At 37.8% G+C, this 26,965-nt stretch overlaps 1 protein-coding gene across 21 annotated transcripts in view; it reads right to left on the bottom strand.

Moving 5' to 3' along the window:
- Positions 1 to 26,965, bottom strand: part of LOC100683963 (60S ribosomal protein L27-like) — a 232,079-nt gene that overhangs the window by 91,176 nt on the left and 113,938 nt on the right. For 9 of the 21 annotated variants that reach the window (XR_005374802.1, XR_005374799.1, XR_005374787.1 and 6 more), the window contains exon 3: positions 23,515 to 23,620. The gene's annotated coding sequence lies outside the window, so the exon portion shown is untranslated. Of the gene's footprint in view, positions 1 to 2,677; positions 2,721 to 4,187; positions 6,695 to 7,674; positions 7,745 to 14,186; positions 14,353 to 23,514; positions 23,621 to 26,965 lie in introns of those variants that run through there. The other 12 variants (XR_005374804.1, XR_005374794.1, XR_005374796.1 and 9 more) reach the window with 5 other exon arrangements.

The raw sequence follows: 26,965 nt of genomic DNA, 5'->3' as shown, positions 1-26,965 counted from the left end.
GAGAGACATAGGCAGAGGGAGAAGCAGGCTCCCTGCAGGGAGCCCAGTGCAGGACTTGATCCCAGGACCCCAGGATCACAACCTGAGCCAAAGGCAGAGGCTCAATCACTGAGTCACCCAGGTGCCCCCAAAATGAATTTTTATAAATCAGATATGTGGCACAATTGTGGTATACCATTTCCAAGGCAGTTCCTAAAGTTTCATTTTCCTCTTATGCCAAGGAAAGAGACATGAGCATCCCATACCTGGAATATTTCCTTCTAGAAATACTTGACTGTGACAGATTTGTTGGTGATTCCTCAATCATTAAGGTGTTAGAACAAGCTAAAAAGCCATTTCAAAAGATTCAACAGGCAAAAACAATTTCCTTTCTATAAAATGGTTATGATGCCAGTCATAACTCTTGAACAGTATCAAAGTGATGATCAAACACAGTGATAGATGTAAATTTGTGTACTAGAAAGTACCTTAAATATATAAGGATTATTTTTATTATTATAGGTTGACCTGTTTTATATTTGATGTTATAAACTTGAAAGCACTTTGTATTAGATAGCTACTGATGTACAATAAAACCTAAATTTAATTCAATTTTTAGCCTTTTCTCTTAGCAAGCTTCCAAATTTAGAAAATTGGCATATATATTCTAGATTTAGTAGAGTGACCCAGACCCTGAAGTTTCTTCACCTTCAGCATTGTCACTGGGGACATTTTGGTCCAGATAATACTTCATTGTGAGGGCTATCTTGTGCATTGTTGGATGTTTTGCAGTATCCCTGGCTTCTATCCCCATCCCTGAGCCACAACAGTCAAAAATGCAAATGTCCCCTGCAGGGCAAAACTGCCCCAGATTGAGAACCACTTCTATAGACAATGGATATGGCATATCAGCATGGATGGTATAACAGCATGGATGGTGGCAAGTTCTATACAATTTTAAGATTTTTCAGTATTGTTTCTGCTTCATACGGCAAACATACTTTAACCCTTTTCCTTCACAAATCTGAGAAGTTGAACTGAACATCTCATAGTGTGGCACTGAATTATGTGGCTGACTGTTGCAGATTCTAGGGGATTAGCCATACTTGGCTAAATTAGCATTTGGATGTCAACATGGAGACACAGAAGAGAACAAATGTAAAAGCAAATGAAATGGGACTTTGTTTCCTCTGTTTCCTATCCCAAATGCTTTATATTTTTGATGTTAAAAAAAAGAGTCAACATTGCCCACACACAATTAAGCTTAACACACACACACACACAATCTCTAATAAAGGCCCCCCAATATCCTCTGGTCTTGTCTTCTGTGTGAAACAGGAAAATCTGAGAGCAAATCTGTCTGCTGAATAGCAATTTCTTTTTTTTTTCTTTTCTGAACAGAAAATTTCACCAAGTTGTAAACCTCTGAGGAGAACTTTATCAAAGTTACTTGCTGTTGCTACCTGTTAAATAAGATACCAAAATCCTTGGAGCTTATCAGTTTCAGAGAAATCAGAAATATAAAATATGTGTCAGATTTGACACTTCAGTTACACCTTTCCCTGTAAGGCCACCCAAGGACTCTATAGTTTAATTAAGCCTTCAAATTTAGAGAGGGCAACAAAGACATAGATAAAGTGATTCACCCAAGGTCAATGCAGATGGAAAATGACAGACTAAAAAGTGAACACCGAAGGGATTTTCAAGTTTCTTTTCTTGAGTTATTTTTCATCCCTCTCTCTTAACTTCTATCTTCTTTATATTTTTTTTTCATTCTGCCTTCCTTATCTTATTACTGATGATTCTGTCAACACAGTGCTCGGCTCATAATAGATACTCAAGGAATATCTATCACTCAATGAAAGAAAGACTCAAACCACAGAAACCAAGGGAAATAAATTACAGCAACTTCTCATTGAAAAGATTATTTGACTTAGAAGAATATAGCATTGTGACTGTTAAAAGGTAAAAGTGCTGACCAACAGCATTTTCAGTTCATGGCCACAGATTTCAAATGGATGTTCAGTAGTACCTAGCAATCCTACTGTCTAAGACATCCAATTACCAGTCTCTAAAACAATGAGTTCCATGAATAACCTTAGAACTCCATTTTTGGTAAACAGTGAAACACTAAAATAAAAACAAATGTACAGGTAAGACATTGGCTCAGCACAGCTTTAAAAAATGTCTGCTTTTGATGAAGCCCATCTACAAGCAGTGGAACATGTGGAGGCCAGTCAAAAAATCCCAACTGGAGCTTTAAAACTGACAGCTCTTGAGTCTCCATACACTGCCGTTTGAAAACAGAGGTCATGCCTTCCCTTCTTTTAAGGTATTCCATGGGCATACACACAGAAAAATAAAAACCTCATTTCACTGGTGATTCTCTTCTTCTCCATTCAATCTCATGTCAAGGAAATGGCAAAGAGACCAAAGCCAAGTGTACCTTCTAGTATCCTTGCTCAAGGAGCTCACTACATGACAACCACATAAATCACACATCACATTCAAATGCTCACAGAACCCCAGAAGTTCAATTACTTTGCACATTACTACAGTCACCGATATAGGTGCTTTGGTTACTTGCAGTCTCTAGCAGTTGATAGTTTCAAGCTGCAAGTAATGGCCTTGCGGTTTCCCTAATTGTTATTTCCCCTAAGAATGCTTAGTGGAATTCATGCAACATCATCAGACTTACCGAAACATTTCACATGCGTGTCAGCTTTGATGGAGGTACAGCACTGACAAGAGAACAGATACATAGATACATCTCAATCTTGTTCCTCTGCCCTGTTGCACTTGAGCTATTATAAATGCTTACTATCTAAATTCCCTACTTCCACTGTACTCCTTTGCCAACCTATCTCCCCTAGATAGAGTGTGAACATCGCAGCTGGACTGATAATTCTAAAATGTAAATCAGACCATGTCACCTCCCTGTTTAAAACTCTCCAGAGCAATTTTATTGTCGAGATCAACTGGCCCCTGCTTGAGCCAGCTTCCCACTGTCCCAGTATGCTCTTGCCACTGCCTCCAATCAGTCCAACGTTTCCAAGCCTCAAAGCCTTCACATGAGCAGCTGCCCAGCCTGAGAAATTTTGCCCCGTCTCATTTTGCTCATGTCTCCATCAGACAGTGCTTCTTCAGACATATCTCCCCTGCAGACTTTATCTACATAGGTCTCCCCCTTCATTCTTTATCAGAGTACCCCAATTACTTTCTTCATAGCAACACTCTCAGTGTGCAAATACTTGTTTATGAATAGTTGTGCTTATTTCCTTATCTCTCCCCTCCAAGACTGTAAGAGATTGTGTCTTTCGTTCTCTGCTGTAGAGCAAGTTTACAACTGTATTGGACATGAAGCAAGGATAATAGACATTGCTTAAATGAACAAATATATATCATTACACAAATGGATGACAGCTTTGAAGAAACACTTTTCCTGGGAAGAAACCAAATTTAAGCCTTCTGTCCACGATTACACATACCCATTTAGCCTTCTTTTTCTTTGTGCTGTGTCTGCTTGTCTTTTTACCAAGTTTGGGATTTACAGGAACTCAGTTTTCCAACGTGGCATGGCCCGAGGAAATGCCAAATGAGTCCATTGCTTATGTTTCATTCCCAGACTTTTGACCCCTGTATATTTTAAGAGAAATCTAACCTTGATTCATTTATAGTTGGTAAAAACTATTTCATCTAATTGTCCTCAATTTTTTTAAATCAAAACCTTCTTTTGCTGACACAGGAAGTCATATTTTGTCAAGACTAGATGAACTTGAACCCAGAGAGGTTTGAATTCTACTGCAACCTCAAAAACCACAAAAATGGAAGAAATTTGGGAAGTCAAATATGTCCTTGTGCCTCATCGATAGGCCCTAACATTTTGTTCATCTTGGGAAGATTTATGTATTGCCAGTTTCAGCCCTACCATAGTTTCTCAGTACAGGCATGAGATATAATGTGGAAACTCCGGCTTCAGAAGACAGCTTTCACAGCAACCCCTTTTAGCTGTAGGAGTTTCTAATGTAACCTTTGAAAACAGCTGGTCCAAATTCCATCTTGCCCCAGACCCACACAGACCTCCTCTGCATTATATTCAGTTTGAGGACAAAGGAAGTTCAGGGAGGAGCACTGAGTAAGATGTGATTTGGCCAAGTGATTACAGCTGCTTTTGCAAGCAGCCACCCAGAATGCAGATATTTCTTTTTTTTTTTTTTTCAAACCTTCAAATGTCTTATGGAACTGTATACTTTTGTATTTTTTTCCCCCAAAACTGACAAGAGGTCTTAACCCTTCTGCATGTTGTCCTACCCGTTAAAGTAAACCCTTGACAGTCACAAAGCATATCTCCTCATTACCTGGTTAATCCCCACATACACAAAGACTACTACAGCTCTTAATGTCCATCAATGAGGTATGGTAAAATATAATTAAATAATGTGTGACACCTCTGACTTTGAAGGAGAGTTGTAATATAAACAGAGTGTAAGAGAAGAGAGTTTTAGTCCTGAGTCAGGAGTCAGACAATCTTAGGTTTATACTTTAGCTCTTTCACCTGTAAGTTCTATTACCTTCAGTTCAGTTTTCTCATCTGAAAAAGCAGGGCTAAATAAAAGAAATTTCCACGTTAGAGGATTACTGTGAGACTCAAATAAGTTAATGCAGTTAAAATGCTTAGCACAGGGCCTGGCATATACTATGCACTCAGGAAACAGAAGCTAGTAGCATAATGGCTCTTTTTTCTTTCTGAATGAGGAAGAGGTAACAGCAAAACCGTCCAATGTAAAATCTGGGCACTTGATTGGGCTCATTCTGGAGCTAATAAGCACACATGGGTATGCATCTGCCTTGGCATACGCAATTCAAATTCCTTCTACAGCAAAATGGTGAGTGACTTCATGGCATGAATCTTAGGGACTGCTTTCAAAGAGATTAAACTGTAAGTGTCACATGGCTTTTAAAATTTTTATGTCCTGGAACTTGAGATATGAAACTAAAATCCAACTACATATAAAAATATTTAGCAGTCAAAGCTGAAGAGTTTCCCTTAAGATTCCATGTTGGAAAGCTAAGAGAGAAAGGTGTTCCAATGCACTATTAATGAAAATGGAAATTGGCACAACCATTTGAGAAAATGGTAAAAAAACATTTGTCGAATATCAAGGCTTATGCATCTCAAGACCTAGTGATTCCACTTCTGTCTTTAACACTAGAGAAACATACCCAAGAAGACGAGCACAAAATATTTAGAAGGGCGTGGTTTGCAATAGTGAGAGAAACTGGAAACAACCAAAAGATCCTTTCTCTTTTAAGTAATAGAGGCTAATTCCCCTAAGAAATTACCCAAAACATTTCAACAGATTAACAATTTGATGTGGGGTTTGCAGGCAGCCTGTATGGTAATGCCATTACCCAGCCTTATTTCATATGTGACTCTGCCATTCCCTGACCTTGGAATCTTCAGTTACATCTTTTGCATTCAGCGAACATACAAGGGATGACAAAGGGCAGCAAAGATTTTATGAGATTTTTACAGATTGGGTCTTAAGTGTCGTAGATCACTTCTCTCCACAGAATGCAGTAACTTAAGACATATGTATTTATAATGTGGTCTGGATACAGGTTCAGGAGCAGGAACCAGGCATTTAATGAACAATAACTCAGTTTCTGACATAAATAGTACAAGAATATTAAAAGAAGAAGCCAGATCTATGTTTACTAGCAAGTGAAGCCTTCTAAGACATAGCACTGAGTGAAAAAAGTAAGTGAGAGGCATGTCGCAGGATGGGTTTCCTGGAAGACAATAAGATGGATTTTGCTGTGCAGGATATTTATTAAGGAATATTCATGCTATCAGTATCTGAGGAAGCAGGATTGGTCAGAGGAAAAAGTTGAGCTATAAGGCAGGTTCAACAGCAGTTTTAGTCACTCTACATAAAGCTGTGACTCTAGAAAGTTCATTCTTGTTCCAGGTTGAACCAACATTCAGTTTTGCATGGAACTCACATAAGAATTTGCACAGTGCTATCAAATGGAACTGAATCAGTTATTAGATGTTGGGTAAATGAGAAAGCGGTGAGACTGAGGTGCTTCTGTGCCCTCCAGGCAGTTCTTGAAGGGCTTGACAGCTGAAAACTGTCTACTAACATTCCACATGGAGGCAATGAGTCCTTCATTGAAGAGGGATTTGGACAGTGTACCACAGTGTCTACCACATAACTAAACAATCTAGATTGTCTACCGTTACTGTAAAACAAACCAAAAGGACATGCTTGCTTTCTCTAAATTTCTGCATAAATACATAGAGCAAATCTGAGTGGACAAAAAGCTGAACAATTTTTATAATAATAAACAATCATCAAGATTGTTGTGCTCCTTTTGAGAAAAGGAGGTGGGTCTGAGAACAGGGTAAAAGTCAAAGAAAACTTCCCATATGCAATGCTAATATTTTTAAACAAAGAAAATGAGTTGATATACTAGTTATGTAATAGGGATTTAACAAAATTGCATTTGAGATATACTTATTGTACAAATATAGTGATCAAAACAATATTCTACAGGAGTAGGACTTTGCATTTCTAAAGCATCAGATTAACATAGTGCTTATTTATTCAAGGATTGATCGACTTTCCTTTTCTCTTCTTCCTCCCACAGGTTTATGGTCATTTCATTGCTCAGTAATATCTCCATCAAAGGGTGACTTGGTTTGGGAGCCCTGGGTGTGGGGAGAAGAGGAAGGAAACCAGAATCAGCAATTTCCATTACTTGCTAGTAACTCTGGTGAATAGGTTTAGTGGGGGAAATGCTGAAAATCAGTTATTTGGATTATCTGAGCCTGTCAACCATCCATGTTACACCCTCTTCCCATTAGCACAGACTCATGAGAATTGGCCATAATTGCATTTGCAGTGATGGCAACTGAAACAAGATTGTTTTCAATGATTATGTGGTTCCGATTAAACTATTTTTCTCTCTTTCAAACCACATATCCTAACAAGGCACTTTGAGGAAAGAGACATTTCCTATTGTATTCTCACCTGTTACATATCTACCAGTCTTTTGGGAGGAGACAGATAATCTAGATAGAACAAGACAATTTTCTTGAGTTTGAAAGGGCATTTCATCTTTTGCTTTAGTCTAGTAATAGAATAGTTTAATTGGGATGCTTAGTAGCAGAAAGGCTTAATATAATCAATAAAAGGATGTGCAATAAATATTTTGAATAAATACTTATGGAATTCAACATCATTAAATATTTTCATAGTGCCAGTAGTATTACAACTCTATCTTTAAAATCTCTATGTGATGACTGTTCATACACTGGGCTTTGACCAAACAACTCAAGCCAATTCAAAGATGAACAGTTTTCTCGTGGAATTACAATGCCATGTTGGAAAAAGGTTGGAATAAGATTCAAAAGACTAGGGTTCCAATTCAGATCCCCACTTATTTCATTTAGTGATTTTTTTTTTAAATGCACATTCTACAGATTGCCTCAATTTGTTCAGCTATACAATGAGTGTACAAGGACAAATCCTATACTTAATATTTTATACATATTTTTGTATTCATGATTTTAACCTGATGCTGATATTAATAAGCTACTACTGGTGGGTTTCATTGGTATCAAATAGAACTGAATCTTGACCTAATCACATAATGACTATTCAATATTAGGCAAGCTAAGTGACCTACCTCTCTAAGATCCTGTCTGCATCTTCCTTTGTAAAATGAGGTTACGTATAGTTCATCCATAGCCAGATTGCTGTGAAGGTCAAAAGTGAAAAAGCATGTAAAGTGCATTGCACAAAGCCTGGGATATAGCAAGTCTACAATAAAAGGGAGTTATCCGCAAGTCTCAGCTATCTAACAAGACCCCATTCTGCTTTTCTCTTTTTCCAAGGAAAAACACACATTGTAAAATAAGCATTTTTCAAAGACAACCTGAAGACATCTGGGAATTCCAAAGGCTGAAAATTCCATGAGTTCATAGAAGCTTTCACTAATTCTACTGATCTAAAGACAAAAAGGAAAGAGTCAACTGTGTGCCCAAACTCATTTCTGATGATTTCTTCCATCCTACCCCTTCTGCCTCTCTGGGGGTGGCTGTGCCTGTAAAAAACATTGAAATTGTCAGGAACAGAGTCAGCTTTCAAGATTGGAATGTCAGAGTAGAGTCTTCTTTTCTTCGGACCAGAGGAGGCTTGGTTCCGTAAGAGTTTCCAGGTCTGAAAGGAGACAGAGCTGGGATATGGGAACCGATATAGATAAATAGCACAAACACCTTGAGAGAGTGATACATCAAGAGAGACTAAGGGCAGGAGCAAGATCATGAAACAAGATGAGATAAGAAACCAGAAGACCCTGTCTTAAAACTCTAACGTGTGTTGCAACCAGAGGCTGACTGTATCCTACAAAGTTCCAAACTACATAAGCACAATGGGTAATGGACACTTTCTGGTAAAAAGGAAAGGTTTGTTTCCCCTTTTATGGCTAAAGCAAAAAGTATGAAAGTAGCCCCATTAGGAAGTACAGAGTATCTGAGTTAGACTGAGATGATTATATAACTGGGTTGGCTTTTCATAGAGCAAAACCTTATTCCTAAAGATGTTGAGAGATAAGATTGGGTCAGGTATTAGAAGGTCCAGGTGCTGTCTTTTGTTGTGAATAGGCCACTAAATAATATAGACTTGGACATAGAACCAAAGAAAGGGGTATTCTTCCTCACTAGAATGTAAGCTCCAAGAAGGTTTGTCCATTTTGTTCACTATTATATTCCTAGCTCAGCCCTTGATAAATATCTGTTGAATTACCTAACCAGCTGTGAGGCCCTAGGAAGAAACCAGTCCATCTGTGAAGTAAGGGGGCTGAATTAGACATTCTCTAAGATCATCCTACTTTAAAAATATTATGATTTATCAGAAACTACAAATGAAAAAATGGTCTTTACATTTTCTATCTCTATTATTTATGTCCCTTCTTCATTCAATGCCAGTGTGATGTAGGAAAATATCCCTGGTGGGATATCAGATGCCTTCAGTAGTCCAAAGATCTTCTTTCTTTATTTTTAAAAAGTTATTTGCTTATGTCAATATGTAGTAGAAAAAAATACAATTAGTTTTTCCACTTATGATATGTTGCAGAGTTTACTTTTCAAATAAAGTTATAGGTAGGCAAGTCAACTTAAAGAAAATATTTTAAGTAAGTTATAATGCAAGTGGTTCACACCAAAACTGACAAAAGGTGGATCACAGGCTACTGCTGTTTGGGAAATAGTCCTCTCCATCAGTACTTAAAGCCTATATCTCAAAACCTAATTTTGACTAGTGCTCTCAAAAGCAATGAATCAAAGCTAAAGTAACCTTTAGCATTACATCTGTATTTGTGGTAAAATAACGATCTTAATTATACTTTTATTTTTTTAATTTAATTTAAATTCAATTAATTAGCATATTATTGGTTTCAAAGGTAGAGTTCAGTGATTCAACAGTCTTTTAATACACCCAGTGCTCATTCCATCATATGCCCTCCTTAATGTCCGTCACCCAGTTACCCCTTCCCCCCATTCCCCTCCCCTCAAGCAACCCTCAGTTTGTTTCCTAATATTAAGAGTCTCTAAACCACAAACTTTAATTGTAATTTTAAAATTATATCTGTTCTTCTTCTGGCCATGATGGGCTAACTGCTACTTGAAGAAACCACCTACCATAAATAATTAGAAAACTTAAATATATATATATGTATATATATGCGTATATATATGTATATATATACACACACAGCCACAGTTTTCAGACAGTGGACAATAGGCAGCACAAAACTATGATTCCTGAAAGGAAGGAAACAAGTGAGGTAAGGACATAATAGATTTACTTCCTGGAGATATACTCCAGATTGTTATTCAGGGAAGGGAAACCCAGGTAGAACACAGGGCCTCGCTAACCAGAGAAGACAGTTCAAAGACAGAGTAAACTGAAGTGGCTAGAATTTGAAAGGCAAATTACTAGAAAAGAATGAGATATTTAGGAAAAAATTTCAAAAGATATGCACAAAAGTGCATTTGAACCTTTGGCTGATTAATAAGCCTTAAAGACCAATACTCCACAAGGTAAAAAAAAAAAAAAAAAAAAAAAAAAAAAGCAGCTAGGGAAAGAATAATAACCTAACTTAATGGTTATCTCCCACTGGGCTGAGCTATCTTCAAGTCCATCCAGCTGCAGAGAGGAGGTATCACTGGATTCATTAAGCATTCAGTAGGGACCCTACAATGGCCATGCCCCAGTAATGATACAAAACTATCCCTAGATTAAAGACTACTCTGTATCATCCCTAAAACGTCTTAAAAACAAGTTTCAAAAAGATTAAAGTAATCCATACAAAATTTAAATGATCAAAAAGCAACAATTTAAAGGATCATAAAATCTAGACATTCAACAATGCAACATTAAGAATGTACAGCATCCATCAAAAATTACCAGACATTCAAAGGGATTAGGAAAAAACCTTTTTCGGGATCCCTGAGTGGCGCAGCAGTTTGGCGCCTGCCTTTGGCCCAGGGCGCGATCCTGGAGACCCGGGATCGAATCCCACATCAGGCTCCCGGTGCATGGAGCCTGCTTCTCCCTCTGCCTATGTCTCTGCCTCTCTATCTCTCTCTCTCTGACTATCATAAATAAATAAAAATTTAAAAAAAGGAAAAAACCTTTTTCCGTAAGCAGGAGAAAAATTGGGCAACAGAAATAGACCTACAGGTGACAGAGAAGATATAATTAGCATATACAGACTTTAAAATAGCTATTATGGTTTATTCATTTAAAAAAACATGAATACAAAAAAACATGAATACAATAAGAGTAATGAAAACTATGTAAAAAAACAATGAAACTTTTAAAACAGAAAAATACAATATTTGAAGTGAAAAGTTCACTAATTTTAATAGCAGTTTGATTCTCCAAAAGTAAAGGTCAGTGAATTTGAATAAATAAAAGAAAGGATAGTCTTTTCCAAGACTGGTGCTGCAATAATCAGATGTCTGTATTGAAAAATATCAACTTTCAACCCTACTATTTACCACATACAAAGATAAACTTGAGACAGATCATAGAACTGAATGTAAAATCTGAAACTATAAAACATTATTACTATGAAGGCAAAGATTTCTTGGGACACAAAAAGTATTAACCATTAAAAAAATTTTGATAGGGCAGCCCAGGTGGCTCAGGGGTTTAGTGCCACCTTCAGCCCAGGGCGTAATCCTGGAGACCTGGGATTGAGTCCCATGTCGGGCTCCCTGCATGGAGCCTGCTTCTCCCTCTGCCTCTCTCTCTCTCTGTGTCTCTCATGAATGAATGAATGAATGAATGAATGAATGAATGAATAAATAAATAAATAAATAAATCTTTTTAAAAAATTGATAAACTGGATTTCACCAAAAGTAAACATTTTGCTACTGAAAAACACCATTAAAAAAAAGATGTCAAATCGAAGCCTGAAAGAAAATATTCATAATATAAACATAAAATTGTACACAGAATATAAAAAGAACTGCCATAACTCAAAAATACAATCTAATTTTTAAAATGGGCAAAAGATTTGAACATTATACCTCACAAACTAAAAAACATCTAAGTGGCCAATAAACACTGAAAGATATTCCAAATCAGAGTCACCACAGAAATGTGATTTTAAAGCACTCAATACCCACTAAAATGGCTAAAATGAAAAAAAGAAGAACATTAGTAAGATTTAGCAAGGATACACACCTGGAAATGTTACTCATTGGTGGTGGGAGTGTAAATAGTATAAATATCTTAGAACACACTTTGGTCGTTTCTTATAAAGTTAAACATAAATTTACCATATAACCCATCAATTAATCTCCTATGTATGAATCTACAAAAAAAAAGTATGAGTACACAGTCTGCCAGCATATTTATATATGAATGTGTGTTGATATATACAACATGAATGAATCTCAAAAATATATTTCTGAGTGAAAGCAGCCAAACACAAAAGAGGATATACCACAGGATTCCATTTATATAGACATCTAAGCCTAGTCTATATAGACAGAAATGTAAAGGCAGCTGAGGTTGGGTCAGGAAGTTGTCTGGGCAGGGTCAGAAGAGAATATTTTAGTGTGCTGGAAATTTTCTGTATCTTGGAGCACTTAAGTGGCTCAGTAAGTTAAATATCTGACTCTTGATTTCAGCTCAGGTCACGATTTCAGAGTCATGAGATGGAGCACTGCTTTTCCCTCTGCGCTCAGTGTAGTTGGCTTGGGATTCTCTCTCTCCCTCTCCCCCTTCCCCTCCTCACTGGTGCTAAAGAAATAAATAGTCTTTTAAAAACATTTTTCTGGGATGCCTGAGTGGCTCAGCAGTTGAGGTTCTGCCTTCGGCTCAGGGCCTGATCCCAGAGTCCCGGGATCAAGTCCCATATTGGGCTCTCTAGCAGGAGCCTGCTTCTCCCTCTGCCTGTGTCTCTTCCTCTCTCTGTGTGTCTCTGATGAATAAATAAATCTTTAAAAAAAATTAAAATAAAATAAAAACATTTTTCTGTTTCTTGACTTGAGTGTTAATTACATGTGTTCATGCATGTATCAAAATTCATTGAACTAAGTATTTTTTTTTTTGAACTAAGTATTTTAAATGGGTACATTCATTTTGTAGTTTGTAATTATATTTCAATAAACTTTAAAATATATTTATTTATATAATCATGGAGCAAAGTTATTCAGGTTTCTGCCTATATATACTTTGTATCATATATCTTTTTGCTATTTCTTTTATTTCAGATTTATGATCTTTGATGTCTCTCCTTTCCTAGTCTTGGTAAGTTTTAGCCCCTGCCCTCATCACGTTTCATGACCAACATAAGTGATAGCTGTCATCTTGTTTACAAATGCTTTCAGTTGTGCAAAGAGAAAACTTTGCAGACTATTCCCAATTAGGTGAAAGACTCATGAAATCTTTGGGGTAAACCAATAGAGACCCACAAATCTATGATCTTCTAGCTCATATTAATGCCATAATGCTTAAGTTAGTTGTTCTTTATGAAGATCTTTAGCAACTCTATTTTCTTCTAAACACAACAGACTAAGGATATTATCCCAAGTGTGTGCTCCTGAATGCTATGCATTGGTGAAAGGAGGCAGAAAGAAGCTTGAAGACTCAACATGCTTTAGATGCTCTGAAAGCCTCTTTGGACCAAAAATAATACAGACTGTGGGTGTTGTTGCCAAAAACATCAGATTTTTGGTTTCAGGTCATGATTCAGAAGCTGAAAGTGTCAATAGGAAATCGTATCCAGGAATAATTCAGTCCAATAGTCTTTGTAGAGTAATGGACACAATAAATGTCAGCAACACTGAACAGCCAGGAAACAAAAGTACATTGTCAGCTAGCAATGATAAGAGAATCTTAACAGATGTAATTTATAGCATTAATGTTGATGAAGTTAGTAACCTTTAGCAAAGAGACACAGAATCAATAGCTGCCTGAGAGTTTGCAGCTGCAGAAATTTAAGTGGGACTTGACCAGGAAGTCAGATGTAAGAGGTGCTAGAAGAATATTTAAACCAGATGAAAAATATTTAAGGTTAATTATAAATAAGTGACAAAAAATGGAGTATTCGAATAATAATTTAACTTCCTAGAACAACTGGAAGAATGTTTACTAAAAATATAGCAAATTTAGAGAATTATGCATTGATACATCTATGAAAGCAACTTTAGGTATTTAAACTGCGGCTTTGAAATTGCAGAAGGGAAAATATATTTTTATAATTCAATACATGCACTTCTATTTATCAGTGCACCATCTATTTCTCTGCTTAGATTTTATGGTGTTATTATTGAGATGCTTATCATAGAGCTTACTCAATCGGACCATGGTATATCGATGTACAGAGTTAATCAACATTCCAGATAAGTGATAAGGCCTCAGGGAAGAAGCACATTAAAGCTCACTCCAACACGAGTTAACACCCTTAGGGAATATATAGCTGTTAAACAAAACAGGGAAGCCATATTGCTCAGTGAATCCAGTGAGATCTAATGGGAATTTCAGAGTAAATTTATTTTTAAGATGTGTAGGCAGCTTAATAATTCAAAGTGCTTTTCCTATTCTAACGCAAATCACCCCACCACATCTTTTCATTTAACACTAATCAATTTGCTTAACAGATTAGGAAGGGAAAGGACGTACCCCAAGTAAAGTGATTCTTCTTATCTTTAAATTTTGCATGTATAACTCCTTTCATAGGCTCTTACAAATCTATATTACCTCTGCTGTCACAGCTTAAATGTATCTTTTGGCTTCAGGAATTGTGGGAGTATTCAGGAGGCTCAATTTTTATGGTAGTAAAACACCTCTACAAACAAACAAACAAAAGGTTCACCAAAAATAGAAGAGGACATCAAACCAACAAAATGATCAGGTGACTTTGAGTAACTTCAGTTCTTAGTGCTGCAGAGTGAGATATGTCTATGTCCTCAAACATTTCATATGCCTATTTCAAAATGTTTACTTTAAAAGTGCTAGTAAATAACGTTGACTTTTTATGACTTTTTGCTATTTATCCCCTTACTTACCTTTATATCAACTTAATATCAGACAGTGAATGGTATTCTGTGGATTTTAAAAACTAGTGACTATCTCAATTAGACTCAAGGTCAAAAAACAACAGGAACTGCCTCTCTGAATAATTAGTAACATTCCAAGGAAGGCTTACTTACTTCTCATTGTCTAATTCAGAATTCACAAATAAAACATTGTATTCAAACTAAATGAAATTAAGAATGACTTTTATGAAAGAAGATGCAATTTTTCATACTGACCTTTTTGACTTGAGAAGAAGATTTGATTGAGGGTTTGAACACTCCATTACGCACACCACCTCTTTCAACCAACTCTATTTTTAGCTGCCTACATTAGTCCCATAATGATAGCAAACACAACTACAATTGTTCAAGTCACTGTTCTAAGTTCTCTGTAGTTACTCACTGAATTCTCCAAATAACCTTATGCATCAGTTATCATCCTCTTCATTTTTCAATTGAAGAAATTGAAACACAAATAATACCTGACTTGCCCAAGATCACAGAGTTTGGAAAGAGATGACATGGGTTTGAGCTTTGTACAAAGTGACATCCCTAACTGCACAAGAACACAACAGGAGTGGGTCCATGAAAAACCACCTGTGGATGTCTTTCAGCTAAAAATACCAGCCAAGTCAAACAAAACAGCAAACAATCAAGTGATGGTCAGGTAGGGTCAATACCCTTCTGTGTCCAAGTGTAGAACTGAACAGATATCTCTTATAGTTAGCCTACACGAATTTGTGTTAAAGAAGGAACAAATTCCAAAAGCAGGGCAAGGTACCTTTTGAAATATAAGAAAGAAATTTTATTTTTTATTTTTATTTATTTTTTTTAAAGATTTATTTATTTATTTATGATAGGCATAGAGAGAAAGAGAGGCAGAGATTCAGGAGGAGGAAGAAGCAGGCTCCATGCCGGGAGCCTGACGCGGGACTCGATCCCGGGACTCCAGGATCGTGCCCTGGGTCAAAGGCAGGTGCCAAACCGCTGAGCCACTCAGGGATCCCCAAAAAAGAAATTTTAGAATCACTTTCTGGTAGTACCTCTTATTCCTGATAAATGATCTTCATCAAAAAACACTTTAAAAAATCACTAATAGTTCTAACTATGGATTTCTAAATGGTGGACTGGTCAGAGATGATGGATTTTTCAGTCTATTGTCATGGAGTGGAGCACAGTGAATGTTTTCTAAGCAGACACTGAGAATGGAACTTTTCACATGGCATGGCATGTGAAGTCAGAAATTATGTCCTTTTTACAGATTTGGAACCCGAGGCTCAAAACGTGTTAAAAGTCCCACATCTCTACTGGGTGGTAATGTTGTGAGGTTCATCTCCTGCTCTGTTTACAGGAACTCTCATTCTTTCCACCCTCCTGCACTTTGAATCTCATCACAGAAACCCTAAGTACAAATAAGAACAGATATCATTATCTGAGTTTCAATTGTCAGCTTCTCTATGGAGATACATAGTTTGGCTTTGGAAAAGAAAATTGCTGGTTAGTCTGTCACTCTATTTCAACTTCTCTTTCAGCTTACACACAAAATGATTTCCTTAAAATTTTAATGTTTGCAAACAAATCACATCTGATGATATCAGATTAGCTATATTTTCCAACCAAACAAGGTGTAGGAGGGGTGGGAAAATAACCTGACCTTCTTCTTGAGGTTGGAAATGCCGAAAGGCATATGTGAAAAGCCTCCAGGGGAAAATATTCACTATTTTTCACTGGTTCGGCTCAGTTTCTGTTGCCTAATCATTTTCTTATCACCAAATATTACATATTTACACAGGTGCTTCTCCAATTTAATTGTTTGGAAGCAGTCACTGGAAGCAACACTATGTGACTCAGCTTTGGTGATACAGTCCAGCTGGGGTCTGACAGGTAAATAATTACCACTCATCAGGGCCTAAATGAATTCAGGTTCTTTAAAGTCAGATGTGGGGAAGGGGGTAGGGGTTATAAATGAACTGTTAGCAATATCAGGAGAAATAGGAGCTGAGCAGTCTAGTCTTAGCCGAAAACAACAAAGAGAAGAGTTAACAAAAGTAAGACCTCCACTGCCACATGTATTATAGCACAGAGCCCTCTGGCTGGGGCTCTCTCATTTCCCATCCAGGCATAATGAGCTTAGGGATCCTAGGAGCCTCTCAGTAAAACTGAGTTGGGTGATGAGCTATTTCCTTTTCAATCCTCACAAGGTATAAGCTGATGATTTCATGATGCAGAATTCAGATTTCTTAACATAAAAAGGAAAAGTAGGTCTTTCTCTGTCCTCTGTATCAATAAATACTGTAAAATAAAGACAAGGAATGAACGCACTTGCTCCGTGATGACAAACCATGTGTTCTAAGGGCTTATTTAAATTAGCAGATTTTAGGTGGGAGGCTCTCCATCCTCAGGGGCCAGTGGAGATTTCCAGGGAGTTATTATGAAGGAGACCTACCCCCAGGCCCGAACCCCTACATGATGTATTCACAAGCTTTGAGGACATTTGTTTAAAAGTCAGCTTCTATTGGCTGTAGAAAGCCTTGCCGCCATGTTTGCAGGTCATTTTTCAGGCTCCTGGTAATGAATAAAACAGGTCTGATAATTTTCAAGAATACGCTCAGGAAATATGTGGTGCAGGACTGCAGCTTTCAAGCAGTTGACACAGAAATCTGGTTCAATCAGTGTTGAGAGCCATGCCTGAAGAAGCCTTCTGTGTTTTGGGACCAGCCAGGGTAGCTGTAACAGCCACAACAAGGCCATATTTTGACTGGTTTTCATCAATTTGACTCCGTGGTTTTGTTTCTTTCTTTTTTTTTTCCTTTCTCTGCCTCTTGTAAAAGCATTTGGCTTCGAAGCACAAAAAAAGAATTTTTTAGTAGTAACTCCAAGTACTCTCTTATTGTCTCTCATAAAACGTGGGTTGGAGGATTTACCTTACGGTTTGACTCCTGGCTAGAAGTAAGCAAGAGTCCAACATCAGGGGAAAATATTAAATGACCACTTGTGATTCTCTTCTTTATTCTTTTCTTTAGTCTGAAATTGTGGTGCATGTGTGCTTGCCCTGAGCACAATTCCCACCACATCCATGAATGTGGAGGTTTGGGAGAAAAACATGCTCTCTTGTCAGAATGAGCACCCCCAAACATCACAACCCCAAAGAAAAATACCAACATCTTAAGGAAATGGTTTTGACTGAGGTCTTCCAACATGCAATACTATGTGCTGACTCAGGCAAACTTAAGGCAACATGCTGAAAACATTTACAGGCCTGGAAAATAACTGGTTTAATAATTCAAGATGCTTTTAAGTTACAAAAAGAATACTTAAAAACAAATAAACCTCCCTTTCCAAAAGTAATGTTGTAGAGTAAGCCACTCCTGAAATGAAAAATCAGAGCTCACAATCAAATGCAAATTCAGTTTCTTGGGAAACTCCCAGACAACAGACAAAGAATCTCCACACCTCAAACCCCCAATCATGGAATGGAAGTACGTGTTTCATGACTTCAAAATATTAAATGAAAAGTGAAATACTTAATCAATACCTCAGGTGTATTTTCATCTCAGTGTCATAGATCTCAGTGCTTCCAAAGGGATTTTCCAAGGGTCCCATATTTCTGGATGCTTTTAGGAGGTTTGTTTTTTTTGTTTTTATATTGCTACAGAGCAGGTACTGGGATATAGACCAAGGTTTCTTAACCTCAGCAACTATTAACACTTTGGGCTGAATAATTCTTTGCCAAGAGGACTATCTATGATGTTTCAGAACATCCTTAGCCACTACTTGGCAGGATTCCAGTAGCCCTTCCCAAGTTGTGCCAAACAAAAATGTCTCCAGGCATTGCCAAGTACCTCCTGAGGAAGCAAGTTATCACCAGTTAAGAACACATTTTACTTACTTTTACTAATTCAATCCTAAATATACTCTGTAAGATAGGTGCTATTGTTGTCTTCCTGTATCTTCATTATTTATAAGTAATGAGAATGTAGCTTAGAGGGCATTAAGTGGTATGTTCAATTTCATAGTCTAGTAAGTGGCAAAAAAAAAAAAAAAAAAAAAAAAAAGTCTCCAACCAGATCTACAAAACTCTATCCTACCACTGCAAACATCCAGAATTTTAGTTGAGCAATACTATAGGTGCTTTCTCTATAGCCTAAGATTTCTAAAAATACATACATAAGTGAACACTTTCTTGAAAGAGTCACTAAAATGTCACTATATGTAAATTTCCTCTCAATTCAAAGAGGTTTGTTGGAAGGTAGGGAACAATGATGCCGTTGGACATACCTGGATGTGGGTAACTGGGCCATATGTAATTGTTGCCATTTGCTTGACACTTGCTAGCTCTTTCAGCTACTTGAATGGATAGATAAATCCAAAGCCTACCAGATTCACCTCAAAGCAGATTGTCATAGCACTACTACTTAGCAACAACTACATTGTGATAATGCAAAGAAAATGGAATTTAGAGGTTGGGCATACCTTGCGTTTTCTGCTAACTCTGGGAATTGGAAATTGATTAACTTCCTTTAGCATCTGATTTCTTGTCTTAAAAAAAAAAAAAAAAAGGACAATCACAGCTTCTTGCAAGATGGTTCTAAGAAGTTAATATTTGCAAAGCCCAGGACATAGAACTTGGTAGGTAACATACACTCGGTAGAGGGATGTGAACATATTTATTGAGCTTTTAATGTATACCAAGCACTGTGCCATGTGTTTTATGTCAATCATTTAGTTTCATTCTTGAGGTTCATTATCCATTGGTTATATTAGGTTGGCACCCTTTTTTCCTGTTTACTTATCTGTTATCTGTTTCATTCACTTACAGAATAGCAAAGAGCATGCCTGTTTTATTCACTTTGAATCCCCAATGCTTCATACCTCAATCAATGTTTGTCAAGTTGGTAAATTAATGAACTAGTGAAAGAAAAAAAGATACCCTTAGGAACACTCTTGTACTGTCTTCTATGAAGCACTCTTAATTCTTTCATGGTAGCATTTCTGGGATTCATTCATTTCTCCTCATTCCTGCAGCCACCATCCTGCTTCTGACTCTCACTGCCTTAAGTCTGGACTACTGGAGCCACATCACAATCCTTGTGTGATTTCTAGTCTCTTCGGACTCCTACTTGTGTTCCTCACAGCTGCCACAGGCATCTTCTTCACACACCCCCATCAGCAAATCATTCACTTGAAACCAAAGCTTTTCATGATCAATCTCAGCTTGCCCTAACCCATCGCATCTTCTACCATTTACAAATGTTATAATTATTCCAGGCAGACCATTATTTGCTTAAACATTTTGGCATGTGAACCTGATGATCATCCTGCCATTTACTTAGTGTATAGTTTACTGAGTGCCTCTTTTGTACCAGGCACTATGTACTCTGTGTGCTACTACCACATAAAACATGATTATTGTCCTATGGAGCTTAAAATATGGTTAAGGAGAAAAGCACCAAAACAATTGTGATACATTATCAATTAATTTGCAAAGGGTACAGGATGCCAAGTAGCACCTGGAAGTGTCTGCCATCCACACTCAGGAAGTCAGAGAAATGTTCCCAGTTGGGGTTGAGAGGCGCAATTTAACCCTGACATCTGACATGTAAAAAAATGAAGAGAGCTTTGCTAGGAAAAATATTGCAGAGAGAATAGAAGAATAAAGAATATGGTTTATTTGGTGAACTGAAATAGTTAAGAGTATCTGGAGAGTAAAGAGCAAAACACTTAGAGTTATGGGGGACAACATACGGTATGGAGAAGTAAAGACAGCCATGGGTATGTACTCTTGAGACACATGAGCCCTACTGTCAAGACAATGGAGAATTACCAAGGAATTCTGAACAGATTAATTGAAATGCTACTATTTGAAACTCTAAAGGGGGATGGCACTGCCAGGAAGACTTAACTAACTTACCATTTCTTCCTTATAAAATATTGCCTTATGATGCAAATCCATTTCCTAACAGGAAAAGGGAATGTCAAGAAAAAGGATTTTTGTCCTGGACATCTAGAAAAGATCTGAGAAAACCTACAGGGAGGTCTTCTCTGAGCTCTGTCAACAACTTGGGTACTTTTCCATGCCTCGGTGTGCTCATCTGTCAAATGATGGGAATGAACTGATTATATGATCTCCCAGGCTTCTTCCAGTTCCTTACTCCTCTGAATCTTGGCCTCTTACAGATAGTCATTTTAAAGCTAAAAATTTGCTAAGAAGACTCATTTGATGAGCTTCTTAAAATTATAGAAATCCACACCTCATCCTCTGAAATATAGGTACAGTAGGTATGAGATAGGAACACTTTTTAAAAAAGTGCCCCAAGTGAATCTTATATGCTGATTCTCAGACCAAACTTTTGAAGAACTCTGTAACAGGAGGATGAGTCCCTTTATTTAAATAGAAAAGAGGCCTGGGAATGTCCACTCTTTTAGGAACTGGCCCCTGTATAGTTAATCAAAAAGAGCCTGAGTACCCAATTATACCTTTAGGATGTAGAAGCCAAATTAGAATAGATCACCTCATCAGAATAGAAATGGACAGAATTAATATCACCACTTATTGATTTTATGCTATGTGCTCTGCCCTGGGCCAGGGGCTTGGCAGCCATTCACTCCCGTAATTGTCACAACCAGATGGCAGCATCACTAGGTTCCAATAGTAAGGGGCTTAAAGAGGCTTGTGGCATTTGCAAGGGAGGAATAAGCATCACAAATGGTGACAGACTTCGGTTATCTTTTCTGGTTTCCCATTATCTGGTTGATGATTTTCTATCATGTAATGAACATATATGCCCTTTGCTTTAGTGTTTCTTTCTCAACACTTTTTCATGTTAACCAAAACAGCTGTCTCGCCAACACATAACTGAGGATATGTCAGTCTTTGAGGATGGCCTAAGATCAACTTTCCCATCCACTCCTTGCCTTCCAGATATGCCACAAAGTGGGTAAAATCAAAACTAAATGCATGAAAGAATTCATCTATGGAAATTTTGCAGAAAATAATCCATCAACCATTGAGAAAGTCAGTCAGGGTCTTAAGACCAGGGTGACTCTCTGCATGCAGAACCATAACTAATGTTGAATTAGAACGAGCCTAACATGAGTACTCCCAAGCAAAGAGATGGAACATAGGGAGAATTGGATTTCAAAGACTAAGCATGGATTCAGAATTAAGTAAGGAAATAGGTGTTTGGATATTAACAATTGCTCCTTGTTGTTACCATCAAAATGTTCTTGGCATTGAGGAAGATGACCCAATAACCTGAAAAGGCTGGGTGTACAAAGCTTTAAAACAACAGTTGCCTTGAATTTTAGTTTGAGGTCACTAAGGTTAATTTTCAGAAAGAACTTACACATCCATGTCTGGTACCAATTACATTAGCAATGTAACTCCCATGAAAAGAAGGAAGCTCCCATCTTAGATAACAAGGTGGTCCTTGCAGGGAATGAGTTTCAGAGACATACCTGAATTTATCTATTTTTTTTTTTTAAGTACGCTCCACACCCAGCATGGAACCCAACATGGGGCTTGAACTCACGATCCTGAGATCAAGACCTGAACTGAGATCAAGAGTTGGATACTTAACAGACAGAGCCACTCTGGTGCCCCCAGACCTGAATTTAAATCCTTGCTCTGCCACTTTCTAGCTATGTGTCTTTGGCAATTTTCAAAACTTCTCAGAGCTAATGCCTTCTCATTTGTAATGCAAGTAATAACCAGTACTTTAAAGAAGTATCATATAAATGAGAGGTAATGTGTAATATGCTTAGGACACAGCTTGGAAAAAGAAGTAACCATAGACAGTAAGCCCCAGACAGTAACCATGATAACTAAGCTGCATTCAAGTGAATTGGTTTCTTTGAGCTAAATCACAAATGCCACCCTTCTCTCAAGATAGAGATCTGTTAAAAGTGAGTTTCTGAATCTGCAGAGCAATGCATTATTCTGTAGCCACCTTCAAGACTCAGCCAAAATTAGGCTGCCATTTTCAACAAGCTCCACTATCGTCCAAATCTTTCCTTATAGTTTAGTGGTAGGCATTGTTCTACACAGAAATTTTCAACATTCTTATTGCCAAAAACTCCATGAAACCATGTTTTGAGACTCTTGTATATCACAGATATGATATTTATTAAATAATAGCCTTATTTTCCTACTCTTTTTTATTCTAAGGCAAAAATAATAGGTTTTGAAATGACATTGTTCATTCAGCAATAGTATCTGTGGAATACAACGTGTTATGTGCTCAGGATACAATGCTGATCCCTGCTCACAGTCTGAATGGGGTGACAGACAAGGTAAAGGACTGAAAAAGAAATGAGAGTAAGCCAAGAAAGAAGATACAGAAGAAGCGCTTTGGGCAAAGGGAAGAAATGCAAGACTTTGAGGTGACAGAAGGAGGTCAATTCCACACAGGAAAGATTTTTGGTAGGGCTAGAATGTGACTTTTCCAAAGTATTGAGTCCTGCATTGCCTCATGCTGGTCAAGTGTTTGATTTCAATTAGACTACTGCAAATTTCTCCCCCAGATCCCTGGTGCTTTCACAGACCCTGAAAGATTGATAGAGTTTAAATAACTTTGAACCAGACTAATCCAAGCAAAATTCCCAGTTTCACTGTTGAGTGTCTATACAAACTTGGGCTTGAGCTTCTACTTTGACATCTATAAATAGAAGAATAATACCTACCTTGTTGAGCAGTTGTGGCCATTAAATACAGTGATGATTTGGTTAAAGTATCTAAGGTAAACCCTGTCACATGGTAGGCACTCAATAAACTTCAACCACTAGCCATAACTGACAGCTGAAATCTCTACATTTCCAATGGGTAAGCCCTGATAAAGTGCCTGTGATCAAAATCAGGTATATCAAATTTAGAGTTTTCTGTTTTGGAGACCAAAACCCCTCATTAATAATAATCATAAAACCATAATACTCACCACTTACTCTGGCCCAGACATCATGGGAAGCATTCATCTTAAATTTGTAAATCTTACAACAATCCTATGAGGTTGTTTGTATTTCATGAAACACCACTCCCATTTTCTACAAAAGAAAGAAGAAAGTTCATGAACTCAAATATATTTTGACATTTTGGATGAAACAAAGTTAAACAGGTTTGTTTCCTTCCGACCTTCTCAGAGACTTTCATCTGACAATATGCATTATCAAATCCAAGACAGAGGAAAAAATGTCTAAAGAGTTTTCCAAATGTATTTGACCATTAAATCCCTTTTTGCTTGGCTGCATATTAAAATACTTTTTAAACATTACTTTGTAAAAGGTTCAAAAAAGAATTAACAGCTCCGTTTTATACCCCCAGAAAACTGGGGCTCAGAGAAATTAAGTAGCTTGTCTGAGGTCATACAACTAGCAAGCAGGATGAATCATGATTTGAAACCTGGTCTAACTCTTAAAACCACGCTCCTGGCCACAGGACAATTATTTCCAACTCTGCCCCAATTCTTAGAAACTGTTAAGGCTGCAGAAATAGGCCTTTGTGCTAAGCTGTACAATTCTGGATAAAATAGCCTCTTAAACCAAACCAAAGACAGGCGTCTGAGGAGGGCAATCACCCCCTGTGCCGGGGAAAAAGTGAAAAGGCAAAAAGGATCCCATACCCAATTCTCTCCTACAGTAAGGAATTGCTAAAGCCTGCATTCAGAGCTCAGCCAGACATCTACCTTATTACCTCCAATTGTGCCCTGAGTTACTTCCCCCAAGTTTCAGAGTTCGTGCTCTACCTCCGTGGCCCAAAATCCTTCTCCATACCTCTCACTATTTTACTGGTGCTTACTGACAGCTCACACCTGGCTGTTCCCTCAGCACCGCAAATGCAGCCCACCACTGAGCATATTGCTAAAGTAAATAACTCACTTAACCCAAACCTAATAATCCCTCTACAAAACTCAGAGAATATGAAAAAGAATTACCCCATCCAGTTCCCTCAGCATTATGGGAACAGGCGAGCCTTTCATTTACTCCCGCAGTCCATATGTTTGAAGGTCAAACAACACCTGGATATTTCTTTGAAATAAACTAATTGAGCCTGGATGATTTAGAGTCAGTCTTGCTGAAAGGCTCACTGGATCACCAATGGTAAGGCAAGACCTGCTTTTGAAAATGCTGGATCCTCCAACCTCAGCTTTGTCAAAGGCAATGAATATTTGATGCTGTTCAAAGATTAAGACCTGGACCAAATTGAGTAAAGAGAAGAGAAAGGATTGCTTTCAAACTGCTATGAAAAGGAGCGTTGGCCCCAGGTGTTCAGGGTGGTAAAGAAATCAGAGCCAGCTAAAGAAAAATCAGGCAGAGAGCCTAAAAAGGAATAGTTCTCAACCACTAAGTGTGCATATAAAGCACCTGGGAAACACGTTAACAATGCAAGCTTCCTGGCTAGCCTTTCTCTTTTGTTCCCCTTGTAGCTGGTTTTCATGGAAACCCTGTTTGTAAGAACAACACAGAATTAACACACACAGAGACCAGTTTGATTCAGAGTGGAAGCAAAACATTAGCCTCATTAACTTGTTTTGCATGATAAGCAGCCGTGTACTCCAATTGGTTGGTTTGCTTTGTGTATAGGCAGCTTCAACCTGTGATCCAAAGGTGAGTTTGGTGTGGAAACCCTTTCCCCACTTAGGCTTGGCCTCCTAAATTCAAACACATACATAGGACCTTATACTTCTTCATATCATTTATTGGCACCGTGGTGAACAGTTTTCCACTAGACAGTTAATACCCTTTCTCCCACTATACTGTCAACTCTATGAGAGCCACACCCATCTTGGGCACCACCACAGCCTCAGAACCTAGTGCATGTGGGTACATGTGGGTGCTCCCTAATTATTTCAAGTAAACAACTGAGTGGCATTAGAAAAAAATGACAGGGCTAACAAGAATTTCCTAGAGCAAATATATTGGCAGATAAATTTTGGAGAAAAAGAAATGAGATATTACACAGGCATTGATTTTTATCTTATAATTTAAAACACATTCTTCTAAGTATCTCTCTGGTTGTAGTCAGTTTTTGGAAACTGCAATAATAATAACAGTGGAACTGCAATTATAATGATGATCAGAGCTAACATTTATCAAGGACTTGTATGCCTGGCTCTGTCCTAGGTTTTATACATGCAGTACCTCACTCAGTTGTCTCAGAAAACCTATGAGGTTGGTATACCATTTTATAAGATGAAGGCACTGAAAGCTTACCATAAGAACTCTAGTCTGTCTGTGCTCTCAAACAGTTTATAGATACTGAAAGTTCATTCATCTGAGCATGGGCTCTGTCCTGATACTAGACACTGCAGACAATAACAAGAAAACCAGATACTGTCCCAATTCTTTTGAAGTTTATAGTCTAGTGGGAGAGACAGATGTTAACAAATAACCAAATGAGAAAAAATACAACTATTTTTTATGCAGAAGCAGTATATGGTATTAGGAGGAATAAGTCATCATCAGCTTTCTTAGGCTAATATCTGAAGGAAAAGTGGACACTAACCAGGGAAGGAGAAAAGGAAGGAGCTTTCAAGAAAGGGGAAAGAGCTGTTTAAAGGTCGTCTGGTAGAAGGAAACATGGTGCTATGGAGGGAATGGGGAAAAAAATCTGCAAGAGGATGGAATGGTGAGAGCAAGAGGCCAGACATAGCCAGAAAGGTAGGTAAGCTCTAGAACAGTGGTTTTCAAACTTAAGTATACACATCATAATCATCTGGAGGACTTACTAAAACATAGTCTGCAAGACCTCATCCCCAGAGTTTCTGATATATTAGATTAGAGTAGGAGCCAAGACTTTGTATTTGAAAACATACACCTGGGTGCTGTTGATGCATTCTTACACTTATTTTGAGAACCACTGCCCTAAACTATACAGCATCTGGTAGGCCAGGGGATGGATTTCTGATTATGTCCTAAGGAGAACAAAAATATTATTGAAGGATTCTAAGCATGGGAGTGACATAACCCAATTTATATGGCGGGGGCAGGGGGCAGGGGGCAGGGATCACTCTAGCAACAGGGTAGAGAAAACGCTGCAGGGAGGCCAACGTGGATGGGGGTAGACCGATCAGAAGGTATATAGCAGTTGTTTAGTAAAAAGATAGTTGTGGCTTAGATTAGGTCAATGGCAGTAGAGACAGAAGCAGATGGATTCAAGAGAGATTTAGGAGGATGAAACTAATAGGACTTGGTAGTGAATATGACGGTTAAGGGAGAGAATAGTTCCTTGGCTTCTACTTGAGCAATGAGACAGTGCTACTGTTCACTGAGAGAGAGTCTAGATAAAGACCAGGCCTAGAGAAGAAGATCATGAGCTCAGTCTTGGACTTGCTGAGTGTGAGGTCCCTTTGAAGCATTCAAAAGATGGCAAGTAGACAGTTAATATATGGG

This window comes from Canis lupus, chromosome 20 (assembly GCF_011100685.1).
Source record: "Canis lupus familiaris isolate Mischka breed German Shepherd chromosome 20, alternate assembly UU_Cfam_GSD_1.0, whole genome shotgun sequence".
In the NCBI taxonomy this organism is placed as follows: Eukaryota; Metazoa; Chordata; class Mammalia; order Carnivora; family Canidae; genus Canis; species Canis lupus.
This window is presented reverse-complemented; position numbering and strand designations above follow the sequence as displayed.